Below are 6592 nucleotides of genomic sequence, written 5' to 3' on the forward strand. Positions count from 1 at the left end.
AAGTATCCTGCTTATCGCGGCACGTACGCGTTGAAGAGGTTTTGCGCTATCTAGCTTCAGACGGGTGGGGGCAGTGTATAGCTTCGTATCAGCTGCTCTCGATAACGCAGTCAGAAATAGCGGACAACAGACTACACAACAATTTCCAAACCATAGGATGGTTGCCGGAGGGAGTACAGAGCGTTTCTAGCTTATCCGAAAGGGTGGAATGTTTCGGTTTCAGGGAACGTTTCAGCGTTGCGAATGTGCCCGTGGCTAGCCACGGTCACTTTATTAACACGTACATCCGTGAGCAAAAGTATACGGACCAGCGATATCGCGATAAAGCCGATTTTTTCCTCCACCTGTGAATACAGCTTGGATTTGAAGACTGCAGTCCAAACTTGGCATTGCGAACTTTCCACTGCACTCGTCCATTTCAATCTATGCACTTTAATTACAAAGAAATTCGGTCTTCGGATTTTTTCGGCGACACTTTGGTCCGTGTTAACACCTGTCCGTGTTAACCGAGCGGATGTGGGATAGCTTCCTGTGACACCTGCAGCATGTGTAGAAAGGGGTTTATAACCTAGGGGCCCGATTTTTATTAATCATATCATGAGACGCCAACAAAGATACCAAGGAAAACATAGGGGGAATTACTTGTACTTACTGAATCAATTAAAGAAATGATAAATTAATGGCAATGAAAGTGGATGAAAAAACAACCTGCCGCAGGTAGGGAACGATCCCACGTCTTCGCATTACGCGTTCGATGCTCTAAGCAATTAAGCTACCGCGGCGCGGTTTCCCCATCCACTTTCTTGGCTATTTATGAGTTACTACTAGAACTAACCTTGGGAGTGTTAGCCAGCGCCACCACTCACAAACCTTGGCGGCGGATGTGCAACATAACGAGGGTCTCTAATTCGGCAACGTTGATGCTTTCGGGTAGCACGTGCTGCCTTATTGACCAGTTTCCTTCACCCAGAAAGATCACGTACCCGTGACGCCTGCGGCAGGAAGGACGTTTATTATTATTATTATTATTATTGTTATTATTATTATTATTATTATTATTATTATTATTATTAATATTATTATTATAGGGCTGCCTTCACTTTTCGTTTTTTTTTCGTTTTCAGAAAACTGCGTTAGAGGGCACCGACGTCACTCTGGGATCGCGATCAAAGAGCCTGATCACGATTCTCGGATCGCGATCGTGCGGATCCGGATCTCACAAGATTGCGATCTTTCGTGACCTTGTAGCAACACTCGATCCGGATCAAGCTCAATCCTGGATTGGCTCCGATAGCGATTAGAAGTGTACGTGTGACAACTGTATTAGTCATTCGTCTAGGATGTCTTTCAACGTCTCCCGACAGCATCGCTTTTGTAGCAGACATTGTATAGCACCATTTCAGGCGCAAGGGCCAAAAACTGGTAATGTACCATAGCAGTACGTGCTGTCCGAGCCAGTAAGCAGCAGCAGCAGCCTGCGGTGCCAACGCCGCATGCCACCCACGTCCTGTGCGACCAGAGACCAAGGAAGCAGCAGCGGCCACGAAGGCCGGCCAGCGATAGCGGTACGTGCTTCCTTAGTGCTCGCTCGGGCACCGTGCGCCGGCTTCCGAGAGCGAGAGTGACGGTGACGTGGCGTCGCAGCGATGCCCTTTCCCCTCACGCAATAACTGGCGCGCTATCGAGGTAGGACGAGTTTCCTTTCGCCTGCTCTGCTCCGTCGCAGCTGCGGGGAATTTAGGTGCCGTTTCTCTGCTACGGACTACAGAGGCCGGTTTTTTCACTCAATGGGTCATTTTACGGTGTCGCATCAACACGTGTCCAGATACAAAGGAGAAAAGAAAAAACGAGGGCCACATTGCCACATACTTTAGTGGTGTTTATAACACCGTCAAATATTATCACGTAGGCGTCATGACAGGATGATTATATTGCGTAAATTAGCTGCACAGAACAAAGAGGAAGAAACGACAAAGGGGAACAACGCATCGCAAAATGCAGTGATCTGGATAATATACGTAACATCTTTCTAAGAATGACCTTATTAGTATATGCAGGGTGTGTTTCCTACAATAGATATATTTATAAAAAGCTATAGGCGCAGTGAACTTGGCGACATTGCAGTGGAGTTCCTATGGAAGTCGGACATGCTTTGCCGCTATTAACGTGTGCTTCAGAGGTCTAATAAATTAAAGCTTACTAAATAACTTTTTATTAGGTCCTGAGGGGCAACTGTTCCAAATGACGAATTCGAAGGCAGTCACATTTTATATGCACCCCCATTTTCCGAAAAAGATTATTGAAAATGACACCTAATTCAAGAAATTTATCATGCAATTTGAGTGGTAAATCCAGGCAATATCGAAACCTAGCACTGCGGGAACGCAGAAAGGCAGCACCGCTATTGTGTAAATGGTTCGGCGATTATGATTGGCCAAGACAGGGTCATCAGATTCCCTATTGTCTAGTCACCTAGGAAAGACGAGTGTTTTAAAAGCGGGCCTTTGGTGCAGTGAGTGCCTCCTGACGTGTCCTGTTGTATGCCCAGGCATGTATAGTGAGCTCAGACATATAGAGTACTCCTGCATATATAGCGGGCTTCCATATCTGGAGTCAGCGTAAGTATGTAAAATAAAATCCCATTTCTTTCGCTCCTATTCCCGGACGTACTCATCCCTGTGCCTGTAGGATTCCTGGCCTAAACGCAACCCCGAGCCGCTACACTGATCAGGACTTGCCACCCGCATGCTATCATTCAAACGTGGCCCCGCACTTTATTACGGGGCGATGCCCAGTGGGACGCGGTCACTCTCGATATTGCCTCGATTGAGCTTCGGAATTTGACGATGAATATCTGAATTAGGCACGATTCTCTAATTTTTTTTAAATGTAGATGTGCGTGAAAATGTCCCGCCCTCCAAACTTGCCGTCTTGACAACTGCCGCGAAGGCATATTATTAAAAATTTTAATGAATAAAATTTTGTTATAAAGTCTTTTGAAGCTCACTTTATTAGCGACAAAGTATTTCCGCTTCGCCTATAGCAATTCGTCTGCAAAAACGCCACGTTCGCAGTGTTCATTACTTTTTCATAAAACATGTGTATGGTTCAAAAAGCCACCCTGTATAGTCACAACCTTTAGGAGCCCAAGATGTACTGGCTCGCACTTACGCATATGAATAAATAAACGAAGTTACGAAAATATATTTGTAGAACGCACAGTCGGCACATGGGTGCACCGCAGCGCAGCCCTTGATTACTAATTGAACGCAATGGTATGAAATATTATATCTAAATATCGTATTAAGACCGCCACTACAGAGCATAATAGACCTCAGGTGACGTTGGTCTGTGACATATCTACTAATTGGTCCCTGAAACAAACTAACTGCTTAGCAAATGAAGCACTTACTATAAGCCTGATTTATCAAAGGTAGTAATCAGCTAGTAAAGCTAGGAAATTACACCGGTTAATACCTTTTTACTGTCTTTTTCCTAAGAGTGCATGTGGAATATAGCGAACAAACTTCTATGCTCAATGCGGCCGCGCACTCCGCGATCATTACCGCTTAATAGGACACACATTTTGTCATTTAATAGCAAGTTGTTTAAAACTTTGACCATCGATATTAAAGCGCCAGGTCTACGTGGTTTCTGCAAAGTTTATTCTTAAATTAAGGAACAGCGTATACGCGGACATTTTGAAAAAAATTTCTTAGTTCTTGTGTTATACAAAATTAATGCCTCTTTCGTAACACGATTCGATATCTTCTTTGTTCTTGTAGGAAGCTTTTACGCTTGAAATAAGCAATCTTCTAAACAAAGGGGTTGCTTGACACGCCCAATTTTTTTTTTTCAGTGGCTAGTGATATATATGCGCCTGTTGCATCGAAAACGGGCAAACATTTTTTTTTCACCGCCTTTAACGGGATCCTGAATTGTTCTATGACAACATTGAAAGCCAATTAGGTAGTAAGTTCAGGCATTAGCCAAGCTCTAGAAGCAGCCAGAAGCGCATAGAACGCGTAGCTATAGACTTGCTTGTGAAGTCTACGACCTGCGCTGTTCGTTCTGGCGTCATTGAAAGTTATCGCTCGTTTCGCTCCGTGCACCGTGGACGCTGTCCTAACTTTTCGCGATGGAAGCATTGCCCGAGTCATTTGATATTTAACCAGCCCCGCTACGCAGTGCGATGGTTGAGAGAGATTGACCGGCATCGACTCTCCTGACCGGGTGGCACGGAGGATGACATATGAGGCGCGGGTGCCAAACAGGAAGCACAGAAAATGAAAATTTGTTACGTAGATGTATATGTGCCCGGTGGCTGCTAAATAGGTGTCTCAGTAGATCTGTACAAAAGTGCAACTGAACAGTGGCTGCCAAGTAGGTGCCTCAGTAGACCTCTACTAAAGTGCAACTGAGCAATAAAGCTTTGTTTCTGCTTTCGACTCAATTATCTGAAAACGTCAGTTGTCCCCATCATTACAATAACTACTTAAGCTAGAAAAATGATTTTTCACCGGTGCTTAACAACTCATTACATAAGTCTACTGTAGCAGAATTATAAACATGCAATGAAAGCAATTATTTCGAAAAATATTATTATCAGATCGAGCTATTAGTACACAATACACCCGAGTTAAAGTTCTTAAATACGAGGTATGCGGTACAAGCACACGAAACATTAATGAATAAAAGGTAATCGCATAAGCAAAAAGGCTGTGTCAGAAGTGGGATTCGAACCCACGCCCGGAAGACCGGACTGCGACCTGAACGCAGCGCCTTGGACCGCTCGGCCATCCTGACAAGACGTGTATCCGCTGACACAGATTGCAACTTGTGCAAGAGAAACGCACCTACCGTGTAGGAAGCAACTTTTTTTTTACTGGAAACACTTTTAAATCATTTCTGTACTGTTGACGAGCTCGACTCGTTTTTGTCCAGAAAGCAATTGCTTTTTATTTGTAAAAGAAAACACTGTGGTTTCGTTTACAGCTGTTTATATTTAGTTTGGTTGCCAGCATCCATTCACAGATGGGTGCTGGCAAAATATTTATGAAAACGCCATACCAAGACGCAAATAGGCTGACCAAAAATTTTGATGACCAGGACCGTAAAGGCTGGGCACCTACCCACTACTAGAAAATGGGATCTCAAATTCACGTAATCGTCTTCGTCTTCGGGTAAAAACCCTGTAGTTGCGCCTCGCAATATGGATACCGCACAAAAGATTACTCTAAACTCTTGTGATTACGAAGTAAACTTTTAAGCAAAGAATGACAGTGAAACGCTATATTCGTACATTTTTCCCCGAATATTTAGATTCTGAAGAACACGCCGAGGTTGCTCAATGGCTATGGTTCTGGGCTGCTGAGCACGAGGTCGCGTGATCAAATCCCGGCCACGGCGGCCGCATTTCCAAGGGGGCGAAATGCGGAAGCACCCGTGTACTTAGATTTAGGTGCACGTTAAGGAACCCCACGTGGTCAAAATGTCAGGAGTTCTCCACTATGGCGTACCTCATAATCAGGAAGTTATTTTGGCACGTAAAACTCCATAATTTAATTTCTAAGATTCTGAAAGTAAGCGTCATCTCAGCGCGTCCACACCGGGCAAAAAATCGAATTGCGTACAACACCCAATCCGTCGGCAGGGCTAAGAGCAACTCGAAGGAACCGTGAAAACCTGTTCGTCTAATAAGAAGTTCGTCTTGACAGAACCGACATCAAGAAAGAACTCCAAACATGTTATTCCCAGCTGACGTAATATCTACGACGGAAATTTATAAATAAAGTATGCTTAAAAGAAAATGGCAGCTGCAAAAATACAGATTTATTGGAGTTCCATGACGCAGAACACTGTTCTATGGACTGAGTGATTGCTGGCTGCGTGCACTGTAAGAACTGGTTTGCTGTCACAAAAGCCGACATGTTATACCGAGCGTGCTAAAAAAAAATCTGTGTTTTCATATTGTCGAAAAAGAATGCACCAAATAATTCAATGCGTTATCAGTTGCATGAATTGTGAAAACTGCTGGGCTCGTGCCCCGCAGTAATTATGAGTCTGCAAGGGACACCTGGATGGCCTCCTCAGTCGCTATTTTTGGTGTCAACCCTGCGGGCTTCAACGTCATCACCGACGCTGACGTAGCTGTTTGTGTCCACAGATGCCCCATTCCCTCTTCCTAGCTACAGTAGGATACAACTTAAAAAAAAAAAACAGCAGCTGGCAACCAAGGCACGCGGACCGCGCGGGATTGTTACTCAGCCTGCCAATCACAGGCGCAAACAAATCGTCGTCATGCGGCCTTTTCAAGATGGCGTCGTACTTGATAGCTCCGGAGCGTCTGCTCTTCTTGAAGAGTCTTTTCATAGGCGGAAGCGATGAGGTGCGCAACAGACATGGACAAAGTGTATGGAGTCCGAGAACTTCACTCTTTAAAAATCCGCGGTACAGTTCATTTAATTGCTGACCCCGTTTTACCCATGAAACTTCACTACCAACTGAAGTGAAACTTGACAATAAATAGTTACTGCGAAGCAAGTGTTTTATTTCAGTTGAATAAACAATTAGGCTTTCAACGTTCCACTAT

The 6592-nt window shown here is 44.4% G+C and overlaps 1 non-coding gene across 1 annotated transcript; it reads right to left on the bottom strand.

Annotated features, from left to right (window-relative positions):
• Window positions 1-4722: 4722 nt before the first annotated feature.
• On the bottom strand, window positions 4723-4806 carry TRNAL-CAG (transfer RNA leucine (anticodon CAG)). The gene has a single exon. It is a non-coding gene; the product is annotated as a tRNA-Leu (tRNA).
• Window positions 4807-6592: the final 1786 nt, after the last annotated feature.

The sequence above is a fragment of the Dermacentor andersoni genome, chromosome 4, assembly GCF_023375885.2.
Source record: "Dermacentor andersoni chromosome 4, qqDerAnde1_hic_scaffold, whole genome shotgun sequence".
In the NCBI taxonomy this organism is placed as follows: domain Eukaryota; kingdom Metazoa; phylum Arthropoda; class Arachnida; order Ixodida; family Ixodidae; genus Dermacentor; species Dermacentor andersoni.